Below are 11,857 nucleotides of genomic sequence, written 5' to 3' on the forward strand. Positions count from 1 at the left end.
TTGGGCTTTATGGCAGCATCTTCCCAGACCCTTCCTTTGGGTCATCTGCTCATGCTCCCTTTGCAGGCCTGGTGCAACAACAGGGTTTTTCAGCCCGCGTTGAACAACGACCACCTATTGACAGTGTCTCACTCAATGTGGCGGGGTGCCCTGCCCCTGTGCGTATTTTTGTGTTTTATGTTTTATGTGGTGTGTATGTATTGGTGCATGGAGTGTGGGTGATGTAGCAAAGGCGATTTAAAATGTATAGTTGTATTTAGGCACAGGGATTGCACAATCACTTCATGTGCAGGTAAAATGTGTATTAGTATGTGGGCACAGGAATTACACAAATTAGTTCACGTCCTGGGATTCAAGTGAATGATTAATTAGTAATTGAATCCCAGCAGAGCTGTATATAGAGATGCATGAATGACTGACTTGGTTTGGTGTGTTCAGGGGGAAAGAACGGGAGAGAGGAGGAGAAAAATAATAAATATTACAATTATTTATATTATTTATTTCTTAGCAGACGCCCTTATCCAGGGTGACTTACAATTGTTACAAGATATCACATTATTTTTACATACAATTACATTATTTTTTACACATTATTTTTACATACAATTACCCATTTATACAGTTGGGTTTTTACTGGAGCAATCTAGGTAAAGTACATTGATCAAGGGTACAGCAGCAGTGTCCCCCACCTAGGATTAAACCCACGACCCTCCGGTCAAGAGTCCAGAGCCCTAACCACTATTCCACACAATTGCTACTCAATACTTGTTGTGGTTCGTTCCGTTTGTTTGTCTGTCTATTTATTTTGGCCAACGTCAGGTCACCCTGTCTCCATCGCGTGGTCCGCAAGATTCTGCTCTGGGAAAACGAGAACCTCCTCTCACTGCAGGCAGTGCATCTGCCCAGGGTGACAAACTGGACGACGGACCTCTTCCCAAGGAGAGTTCCCAGTGCCTAAGAGTGGAGGCCTTACCCCGTGGTGGTGAGCCTCATTTGAGAGAGGTTCGGGAGAGCAGAGATAGATCTCTTTGCCTCCCAGGAATCAACCCACTCTCCCCTCTGGTCCTCCATAATAGGAGGCGGGGACCCCCTGGCACTAGATGGCTTGGTACACCAGTGGCCAAGGCAACTGTTACATGCCTTCCCACCACTCACTCTACTCCCTCTGTGTCTGGAAATCAGGTAGGACCAGGCCAAGGTGCTTCTACTAGCCCCTTATTGGCCCAGGAGACTCTGATTTTCAACCCTGATGCAGCTCCTGAGCAGCCAACTGTGGAGACTGCCCAATGCACAGGTGACCTCATGGCATCCCGACCCATCGAGCCTGCAGCTGTGGGTCTGGCCCCTGAACGGTGGCACTTGAGCTGTCTGGGTCTGTCCAATAGGGTTATTGACACCCTACAAAATGCCTCGTGGGTTTGACCCCATGACTTGTCCCATGGCAGTAAAACTGTAATTTTTGCAGGACCTATTTGATGAGGGTAAATCCCCCTCTACATTGAAGGTCTAATCTGGCAGCTATTTCAGCTTGCCATACCATATCCTGGTCTCCTCAGGAGCTCACTTCCTGGCAGGGCAATTTTTGAAAGGGGCTCGGTGGCTTCGGCCACCTATGAAGGACATTGTTCCTTTCTGTAGGCTAAACGTGGTGCTTAATGCACTTATGAAGCATCCATTTGAGCCTGTGCATTCAGCTGAGCTGAAATATGTATCACTCAAAGCGGCTTTTCTTGCTTGCTATTCCCTCCACAAACTGGGTGAGATGGCATTGCCCTTTGCAAAAGCCTGCTTAATTTGAGGCCAGGACAAAGGTTAGGCTCTGTACCAATTCTGCTTTTTTGCCGAAGACGATCTTGGCATTCCATGTCAACCAGTCTGTGGAATTGGAGGCTTTCCATTCACCTCCATTCCAGTCTCACATAGAGCGATGGCTCCATGCGCTCTGCCTAGTGCGGGCAACATTTCTTTCTGCTATGGGGCGAAGTCCCATGGTCAAGCCCTGTCTAAGCAGAGGCTATCCAAATGGACAGCAGACACGGTCAGGACTGCCTATGATTTGGTCAACTTGCCCCCTCCAGAAAAGCTCACTGCCCATTCCACTAGGAGCATGGCAACTTCGTGGGCTTTATTCCAGGGTGCATCTGTCAATGACACTTGCAGTGCAGTGGTGTGGTATACTAGGTGCTTCAGACTTAATGTTATGGATCTTCAAAACCCTGGTTTTGGAACTAGAGTGTTAAGGGCGGCTTCTCAGTTTACTCTTACAAAACACAGATGACCCTTACAACAGAAGTGTTTTCTACCTCAATTTTTTAGCCCTAGCTACTTGTTACTGGGGTTCCGAATGGTAACGCAGAAGGCAGCCTTCAGCTTAGCCTTCTAGCATTCAAGTCGTCTGCTATCTTGCCCTTACGATGGCTTGGGTATACTCACCCATTCAGTAATGGGTACATTTCCTACTTAATAACCTGATAATAACCTATCGTTCCCAGGCCTTGGCATCTATTCACTTCGCAGAGTCATTTATTCAGCTATAATCTGGCCCTATACGTCACCTCTTTAATCTGTTGTTCTGCTGGTAAAAGCATATCAGGACATATACTTTAAAGCACAAATCTCAGCTTATTGAATCAGTAAGACCTGCAAGTTCAGGATTCTATTAACCTGGTCAAGTATACAAATCAAACAGAGCAAAGCATTAATTGTCCCCTGATGCACACGTTTACAGTTTCTGGGAATTTATCTGTTACATTTGTGCTTTTTTCAGCAGATGTCTGTGGGCTTTAAATACATTAAGTAGCTTTGATATACAGTATATATATATATATATATATATATATATATATATATATATATATATATATATATATATATATACACTGTATATATATTAGCTCAAAGTGACTGCAGTGCGTATAGAGCAATTGAAAATGAAGAGAAAAGCAATATGATAAAACAATGACCAAACAATGACCAAACATATATATACAGTCACCTCCAAAATTATTGGCACCCTTGATAAAGATGAGCAAAAAAGGCTGTATAAAATAAACAACACAGGTAATGAGCTATATTTTATGCTCAAATATATGGGAAAACTATATTCTTTTATTCTAATACAATTGCTCAGAGAAAAAAATGTTTTATTAACAAGTAATAAAACATTATCTCAAAAAGATAGGTGTCAGAATTATTGGCACCCCTAAAGATTCTTATAAATAAAATCAAACAAAATTAAATCTGCATAACATTCTACTTCTTTAAGTTCATCTCAGTCTTATGGAACTATATTGTGGTCTTCCATGGCTTCCTGTTTCACTGGGGTATAAAAATGAGGTAACACGCATATGAAATCCATTTGTCATCCATCACCATGGGGAAAGGCAAAGAACTCACAAATGAAAAGAGACAAATGGTTGTTGACCTTCATAAATCAGGCAATGGGTACAAAACAATAGCTAAAAAAACTAAATATACCACTTACCACTATTAGGGCAATAATTAAGAAGTTCAAAACCACTGGAACAGTGGTAAACTTGCCTGGTAGAGGACGCAAGTGTATCTTGCCCCCACGCACAGTGAGGCAGATGGTTCGAGAGGCAAAGGGAAATCCAGGGGCCACAGTTGGAGAATTACAGAACTTGGTTGCATCTTGGGGTCAATTAGACGCCACCTCCATGCCAATAGGCTATTTGGAAGGGTTGCCAGAAAAAAAGCCTTTATTGAGAGCAACCAACAAACGTAAGCGCCTGGAGTTCGCTAAACATCACTTCGATTGGAACCGGGTGCTATGGTCAGATGAGACGAAAATAGAGCTCTTTGGCCACGCACACCAGCGGTGGGTTTGGCATCGAAAGAAGGATGTGTGTGCAGAAAAGAACCTCATACCTACTGTAAAATATGGTGGTGGATCTTTGATGTTATGGGGCTGTTTTGCTTCCACTGGTCCTGGGGCCCTTGTTAAGGTCAACGGCATCATGAACTCTACCCAGTACCAGGACATTTTAGCCAAAAACCTGGTTGCCTCTGCCAGGAGGCTGAAACTTGGCCACAAGTGGATCTTCCAGCAAGACAATGACCCCAAGCACACATCAAAATCCACAAAGAAATGGATAATTGACCACAAAATCAACATTTTGCTAGTCTAAAATCCCTCCCAATGTGTTCTCCAATCTCATTAAACATTATAGAAAAAGACTCAGTGCCATTATCCTTGCAAGGGGAGGGTGCACAAAGTACTGAAAACAAGAGTGCCAATAATTGTGACACTTCATTTTTTTGGAAATAGATTTATCATTTGAGAAATGTGTAATTTTGGTTGATTCCATTGAATCATTAATAAAGTCAAATATATTCCACATGTTGGAAAATTACAATATAGCTCAGTACTGGTATTATTTATTTTATTCAGTCTTTTTTGGTCATCTTTATCAAGGGTGCCAAAAATTTTGGAGGTGACTGTAATATATATACAGTATATATACAGTGCCTTGCGAAAGTATTCGGCCCCCTTGAACTTTGCGACCTTTTGCCACATTTCAGGCTTCAAACATAAAGATATGAAACTGTAATTTTTTGTGAAGAATCAACAACAAGTGGGACACAATCATGAAGTGGAACGAAATTTATTGGATATTTCAAACTTTTTTAACAAATAAAAAACTGAAAAATTGGGCGTGCAAAATTATTCAGCCCCTTTACTTTCAGTGCAGCAAACTCTCTCCAGAAGTTCAGTGAGGATCTCTGAATGATCCAATGTTGACCTAAATGACTAATGATGATAAATAGAATCCACCTGTGTGTAATCAAGTCTCCGTATAAATGCACCTGCACTGTGATAGTCTCAGAGGTCCGTTTAAAGCGCAGAGAGCATCATGAAGAACAAGGAACACACCAGGCAGGTCCGAGATACTGTTGTGGAGAAGTTTAAAGCCGGATTTGGATACAAAAAGATTTCCCAAGCTTTAAACATCCCAAGGAGCACTGTGCAAGCGATAATATTGAAATGGAAGGAGTATCAGACCACTGCAAATCTACCAAGACCTGGCCGTCCCTCTAAACTTTCAGCTCATACAAGGAGAAGACTGATCAGAGATGCAGCCAAGAGGCCCATGATCACTCTGGATGAACTGCAGAGATCTACAGCTGAGGTGGGAGACTCTGTCCATAGGACAACAATCAGTCGTATACTGCACAAATCTGGCCTTTATGGAAGAGTGGCAAGAAGAAAGCCATTTCTTAAAGATATCCATAAAAAGTGTCGTTTACAGTTTGCCACAAGCCACCTGGGAGACACACCAAACATGTGGAAGAAGGTGCTCTGGTCAGATGAAACCAAAATCGAATTTTTTGGCAACAATGCAAAACGTTATGTTTGGCGTAAAAGCAACACAGCTCATCACCCTGAACACACCATCCCCACTGTCAAACATGGTGGTGGCAGCATCATGGTTTGGGCCTGCTTTTCTTCAGCAGGGACAGGGAAGATGGTTAAAATTGATGGGAAGATGGATGGAGCCAAATACAGGACCATTCTGGAAGAAAACCTGATGGAGTCTGCAAAAGACCTGAGACTGGGACGGAGATTTGTCTTCCAACAAGACAATGATCCAAAACATAAAGCAAAATCTACAATGGAATGGTTCACAAATAAACATATCCAGGTGTTAGAATGGCCAAGTCAAAGTCCAGACCTGAATCCAATCGAGAATCTGTGGAAAGAACTGAAAACTGCTGTTCACAAATGCTCTCCATCCAACCTCACTGAGCTCGAGCTGTTTTGCAAGGAGGAATGGGCAAAAATTTCAGTCTCTCGATGTGCAAAACTGATAGAGACATACCCCAAGCGACTTACAGCTGTAATCGCAGCAAAAGGTGGTGCTACAATGTATTAACTTAAGGGGGCTGAATAATTTTGCACGCCCAATTTTTCAGTTTTTTATTTGTTAAAAAAGTTTGAAATATCCAATAAATTTCGTTCCACTTCATGATTGTGTCCCACTTGTTGTTGATTCTTCACAAAAAATTACAGTTTCATATCTTTATGTTTGAAGCCTGAAATGTGGCAAAAGGTCGCAAAGTTCAAGGGGGCCGAATACTTTCGCAAGGCACTGTATATATATATATATATATATATATATATATATATATATATGAATGATGACACCATACATTGCAGTTAATTATGCTGCATTCTGCTAATATGAAATTAAGTCCATCAAAAGCACTAGCCATTGACAATATAAGCAGCCTATTTTCTGCCTTGTAAGAAACAAGACCCTGGACTCTTGACATATCCAGTACATTTCCCAGGTTCTAACAATTGAAAATTATGAGAAAAGCAATATGGTAAAACAGTGACCAAACAATTTTCAGAATTTGATCGTTCAGAAGAAACTTTAAAGCTGGTATACCTATCCAGGTGTACTAAGGAGGTTACTGTCTGGAATCTTGTGTTCTGTGTTTTATGTTGCTGATGAGGACCTTTTTATAACTTCACTCAATGCTGTAAACCATGATGTATTTCTTCTTCATTGATTTAGTTCAGTTTAATAAGAATGTACAGCATTATTATATTATGTACTATTTATAAATAACTATTGTTTATTCCTCTGTGGTATTCCTATGGATTGTCCTGTAAGAAGATGAAGTATCTTTTTTCAAATTATGCAACCCAGTGCTCACAGTACAGTGTATGAAGCTGAAGTATGATTAAAATGAAAACAGTAAACTAGGGACATCGATCCAGCTACTTGTCATCTACTGTAGTGTGGTAGATTGTAAAATTGAGTCCATTGAGGAGAAATATAATTTAAAATGAGGCTACTTTTCAGAGTGTTTATGGAGTAAACATGCAGGTAACCAGGGAAGGGACAGTAATATGTTGGCTTTCTTCAAATCTGGACCACAAACCCATCATAAAACATATTTTATATACAAAGGTTGTATATTTATTTTAGGATGTAAATCAAGAACAAGTGGTTCAGTAAGGCCCAGGTAAGTACCATTCATATTAAGCATGGATGCTATCAGGAATTTACAATAAGTTCAAATGAATTAGTAAATTGTATTTATACACATGTAAAGTTACATTGCTGCACCTTTTTAATGATATCAGACATGGAACAGTAAAGTAAATTATGACCTATGATTCTTGTAGCTACCCAGGATTATGCAAAAATGGGTCATAAAATTGAAGTTAAATAATGAGTCTCATTGTGTGGGCGAGGGAAATTCTAGGTGTTCTACCAGCAAAATGTGATTTACCCCCCTCACGCATCATTGGGTTTGCATCACGAGTCTAGCACAGAACTTAGTGTTGTTCTAAAATAAAGTTTTGATGTTTGATGTCAAGCTTATCTTAACAGTGCCCTTCCTGTTAAAGTGTTAAACAAGAGTAGCCATGCATACAGATAATAAAAAAAAACATGTGTCAGAGTGTACGAATAAAATCACACTATTATCATGTCAGCTGCCAACAGACTTTGCAGCTGCCTGTTTGTTTTAACTTTGCAGTAACTGTCACATAAAATGCTGTACTGTATTTATTAACTAAGGGTTGTTTTATTCACATACAGTTCCTCCTCATTTGATGGCGAAATAACAAGTTGGTCTAATCTTTTATTTGGTTACATAGGATAACAAAACAGAGAAGGTATTATGCAGGTAAGTCAGCCTAAAATACATTTCAATAAAAGGTCTTGACTTCTTGCTAATTAACTTTCTTAACGTGCTGCGTGACTTATGCAATAAAATAAGAGTAACTATAGCATTCATTTAAACTCCTCTTGTAAAAAAAATAACCACATTTTAACCACTTTCTAACCACATTTTAAAGTTTTTTTTTGTTTTCAATCAAATGAATTCTGACATTGTCTGTACGGTCAAATCTGCTGATATCTGCCGCACCATTATATATAGTGGTCATTATATACAGATGGCCTCTACTGTATATCGAGTGCAATATACAGGACACACCAGGATTCATCTGTGTTCTCTTTAGGCAGTTGGCCCTGCAATTAGATCAGCCCAACAAACTGATGAAGAAATCTAATCTTGTATTCTATGAAAAGAATCACACAATTGTGTTCCGTTCAGTTAAAAGTCTATTAACACGTACTGTATTTGGTGTATTAGGTGTACTTGATCTTTTGGCATTGCATTGAAAGCTTAATTCTATGCTACCAAATTCCAGTCTTCCCTAAAACGTAGTTGTTCTTGCTAGTTTTGTACCATTAAAGTTGTTCACCTAAAATGTTCCTTAATTTCTGCAATTGTTTCTACAGGTCCAACAATGTAATAATTCTGGTATTTTTTTTTTTTTAAATAGTGGAGTAAGATAAGCTGTAGAACAGTACAACCTATAAAAGGAAGGTTAAAATAACAGTTTAATTTACAGTTGTATGAGCAACATTTTTGGTACAAATCATTTGTCCTCAGTATGGTTCTTTACTGTTTCTATTCTGACTCATTAGGAATAGGTTAAAATTAGTTTTCTTTGAATACTGTTCTGCTTTTCCTGTTGATCACTATATTATTTTTCAAAGTAAATAACTGAGCTGGATACAAGTTCCCTGCAGATTAAAATGTCCTCTTGTTAACAAACATCCTCTTAATACATGGTTTAGTGATTTTTTACTGCTGACTGCACTGCTGGACATGCTGGACTGCCCTACGGAGTACCGACAACTTATAAACACTGTTGAGTGCTAGATACGGCTTATTTTACATCTTTACCAAAGCCAGGTGTCCTTAGAAATATAACTCAGTACTCATAACATCCCTGCCACTGTGTAAAAAAAATAAAAAAATAAAGCTATTGCTATCTTGAAAACAATCACTATGAACTACAACGATGGACAAACTGACATTAGAGGTTGACTAGCTAAAAGTAAGAATATATGTTTGACATACAGACGTACAAAAAGATAGACAGACAGGCATCTCATTATGTTCGCAGAACTTTATACTTTAGATAACATTAAAATTATATAACCGGTTTCCTGGACATATGTAAAAAACGGAAGCGGTCCGCAGAGATAGACTAAAAGCTCAATAAAGGCTCACATAAGTCTCAATAAATGGTGTGAAATAAGGTCTTACACTTACATATGGGTTCTTGTCCTATATGACTGTCCTACTTGGGCTTTTTATCTTCAATTGTGATAAAATGTCATATACAATACATATTCATCAAATTATTGTTACAATATATTTGTTTTTCTTTATTTATCATGGGGTGATTTTCAAAGCATTTCACTCAAAAAATGTAATTACTCAAGTTTTAGTAAGTTAATTTTTTTCCCTTAAGTTTCGAAATGAAATAAAAAGAAAAAAAAATAGTGTAACTTTGCTGGCATGTTACTTAGACATGTTTTGGCTGTGTTTAGGTTTGCAATAAATATCAATATACTGTAGTGTGCTGCACAGTGGTCTTTAATTAGGGTTTCAATATAAAACCAGTAACAGTAAAAAATCTAAACAAATGTTTTGTTCCATACCCTGAATAAACACTGAACAACTACGAAATCAATACTTTTTTTACAATCCTGAAAACACTGCTTTCGATACCTTTTGAAGCTATGTATACTGCAGCTGGGAATACCTATAGGACTACATAAGTCTTTTTGGGTGATGGAAGGGTGTGTGCTGTTTTGAGTTGAGCAACCTAAGAAGCAATAGGTGACATCAGTAACTATATAAAACCTCAGACAACAAATGCAAGATTTAGCATTACTTTATCCTTACATATCCTATTTGATGCAATTGCAACTGACTTCAGGAAGAACCACTTCTGAAAGCATTCCCTCAAGAGTAAGTCAATAAAATGTTGAAATAGCAGCTCTCAGATTGTTTCCAAACATTATCTTTTACAATCAAAATGCCTATTTCCATATATATATTTAGCACACCTAGTCCTGACATTGGAACTTGCACAATGTTGAAAGAAATGACTGAGTCAATTATATTTGTATGTTACTATTGAAGGCCCTATTCACAAACCTTGAGAATATTTAACAACAGAGAATTGGAACTTTTTGTAAATAGTTTTTATACACTAAAAACGATGTTTGATATATATATATATATATATATATATATATATATATATATATATATATATATATATATATATATATATATATATATATATATAGTTATTTACAGTTATTCATTTATATATTTCTTTAACAGATTTTCAGGGCAATGTCTAAAAAAAATAATAATAATTTAACAGACAGGTAATTTACCATATACAAATTCAATAAGTTCATATACTACAGTGATGGCTCAATTTGGCAGTCATTCACAACACATCCTGTTTATTAGGTGCTCACTGACATGCTCCATCAGGTTTAAACCATGGCAAAATGTTTCGATACATACACCCCCCCCCCCCCCCCCCCGAATAAAAGATCACATATTCAAGTCACATTTACTTTTTACTATTGAAATGCTTTCTACATATTTTTGTAATAAATACCGTTGTCATTATTTAATATTACGAACACCAGCTGCAATATGTTAGAATTAAGATTTATACATAATGAATATGTATTGGATATTTCTGAAACCTTTTTAGGCTTATTTATTTTTATTTAGGGTAGGCCTATAGTACCGAAAATGTGTCTAATTACAGAGGTTACAACCGCAAGCGGATTATTTAGAAAAACCGGACTGTTAGTGCAGCGAAGAGTTGAAGAAGATATGGATCGTTAAAAAAAATGCAAAGTGGTGGTTTTACAGCGTAAGCTGTCAATAATTTTGATTTGAAACACGCCTATACTAAAAGTAATACCGGTGTAGCAGATTCATTTGACACTTGATTTTAATAATTTCTATCATGCTGAACTCGCGTCCCGTCTTAATTCAAGATAAAGTGTGTTGGGAGTATTTAACAAAACAAACAAACAAACAAACAAATGCTGCTTATATGACATTTGAGTCATGGAATCATGGTAACGCATTAGAGAACTGTATAAAGGTGAAATTAACATCGAAACAAAGTTATACAACGATGTGGTGAGCTGCTGCAGTCATACTGCACTGACATCAGATAACGATGGCGATAGTAATGCAGATCCATTTCCAAAATAAAACCAGTCGGTTGATTATGAATGTGTGTGTTCTTCTGAACCCGCTGATCAATATTTTTTGCTTTTGTATGTGTACATGACAAAACAATGACAGATCGATAGCAAAAAACAAAACAACAACAACAACAACAACAACAACAAAAAGCCCAACCAACACGTTCCTATTTTGGTCTGATCGTGAAACAATACCTAGTGCGCTCCTGTAGGCTAGTGGAAAATGTTCCTATTATACAGTAGTAAGTTTATCAGGTTACACCTGTTTCCATTACCTTGAATTCACGTAGTTTGATTCCTGTTTATGTTCTGTTTTAATCGTATTTTAACTATGCTTTAGTATACGTATTAAGATAAATATTTCCAAACACAATACACAAACGTATGTTTTACACACACAGAGGAAAATAAATTGACAAAAACAGAACATGTTTTGTTATCGTTATAGCTGTATTTTTGTCATACTGTTGTATTTTAAAATTCCACATTTCTACTTTATATATTTTATGTTATAAATATATTCAATTATACACTTTACATCTGACTATCTTTTTTTAGACCAAAAAGTTCTAGTATTTGAAGTCATTTTTGTAAAAATTGTAAAGAAATACTGTCATTCTATACTGCTGCTTAACATTAAAGCACACGTGTATTCATAGTTTATTTACTCTGGTTTGCCAGAAGGTGGCAACAAACCATGTTATACAAACATTTTAATAATAATATTCCACGCCATCGCACGTGGCAAACGTTAAAATTACTCAGGA

The sequence above is a fragment of the Acipenser ruthenus genome, chromosome 4 (genome assembly GCF_902713425.1).
Source record: "Acipenser ruthenus chromosome 4, fAciRut3.2 maternal haplotype, whole genome shotgun sequence".
Classification (NCBI taxonomy): domain Eukaryota; kingdom Metazoa; phylum Chordata; class Actinopteri; order Acipenseriformes; family Acipenseridae; genus Acipenser; species Acipenser ruthenus.